This window comes from Cynocephalus volans, chromosome 5, assembly GCF_027409185.1.
Source record: "Cynocephalus volans isolate mCynVol1 chromosome 5, mCynVol1.pri, whole genome shotgun sequence".
NCBI lineage: Eukaryota > Metazoa > Chordata > Mammalia > Dermoptera > Cynocephalidae > Cynocephalus > Cynocephalus volans.
The window spans coordinates 20,577,318-20,579,072 of record NC_084464.1 but is presented as its reverse complement, the minus strand read 5'-3'; positions in this window follow the sequence as shown (position 1 = coordinate 20,579,072).

Genomic DNA, 1,755 nt, shown 5'->3' with positions numbered 1-1,755 from the left:
TGTAGCATATGTATTAACATGGAAATCATCTGATTTTTTTTCTGCAACTAAGGAATCATTTCCCCTTTCGTGTTTCACTTCAGCGAGGAGATCTGGATGGAAGGTCTCATTATTTTCCAAGGGATTTTGAAAAATCATTGTATTCAACCTTTGGAAAGCTCTCTACTATTCCACTTAATGTAATTTCCCTTTTCTGATACAGATGCAGGTTTTCTATACGGTTCTGTTCTCTTCTTGTGCTAGGATTATTAACTTTTGTGATAGAATTCAAATAAGATTTTATTTCTTGGTAAGTTGCTTTCACAACTTATCTTTAAACCCTTGAGCAATATGTGTACAATTAAGAGATTTCTGACATTTATTCTTATACTAAGTGGATAAACTCTAGAATTTAGGCATTTTCACTTTACTTCTGTTGTGTTTCGATTCTCTCCAGAGTTGCATGTAGATAGCTTTTATTTCTGTGCATTTACAAAACCCATTTAGAAAATATCTACAAAGTAAAAATGAGAGGAAATAGAAGTGTATTTTTTTCAAGAACATTTTGATACACATTTCATGAAGTTTACTGATTTATCAGTTTCTTACACTGCTTATAATCAATATTTAATTCAAAGAGAGGGAAGCATTCATTATGATATACATGGCTTTTTAAACTCCTTCCTTTACGATTTATTGCGGTTGGGGCCACCAAAATTATATTTTTATCAGGAAAAAAATTTTCAACTCCTCTAGCCATAATGTTGAACAGAATTGGAATATTTTCTCTAGAATTTTCTTCAGCAGGCAAATGAAAGCTTAGAGTACTTGTATTTTCTTTTCTCTCTCTGGAACATCAATACCAGTATATTGCTGGCAGCTATTGTATTAAAAAAATAAAGTATATTTTCACTATCCAAAAAAAAAAAATCTTAAAAAACAAAGCCTATTTCCAAATAAGGTCACATTCTGAGGTATTGGGGGTTAGGATTTCATCATCTATTCTATTGGGGGACACAATTCAACCCACAACAAATACACCCTTAGCAGAACCTTGCTAAAGGAATTAACAGCGAATATCTTTTAAGATCAAGGAAGAATGCAAGAACTATGACATCTTTATTTTTTATAAATTTCCATTTTTGAATTGTTTTATAATTTTATAAAGGAATATTAAATACACAATATGCCTTTTTATCCAATTTTAAGAAAATATTAGGCAATTAAGAACATTTGAATAGCAAAAGAAAGAACAAATGATCATATAATTTGTATAATTAAATGATTATTTCTCCAACTAATTAGCTTCATAAAAACTCAACTAATTAACTCAAAGTCAAGGGTTGGGGCTAGGGCATCTTTACTTTTCATAAGACATACATACCACACTTTGGGAACCACTGGCTTAAACCATTCATATATGTGTGCAAGTTCAAATCCATCTTGTTGATAATTAGCAAGATGAAAAGTGATAGAAAACATTACTAAAAGAAAACACTAAGTTAGAAAAACATTATTATAGGAAAATTGTACAGATCCTTTAGAAGTTTGGTGAGAGATTTCACTATTTCTTCATTAGTGCTTGATTTCTAATACATTAATGTGAATAAATAAATCCAGATATTTTAGGGCTGTATAGAAGATTGAAAGAGAAAATGTTTTAAAGTAATTTCAAAGCATGTAAAGCTAGATACAAATTAAAAATTGTGATGACAATTTTCCTGTTGCTGATTATCTCGCATTGCCATCTATTGGGGTGACATTTTAAAATATCAT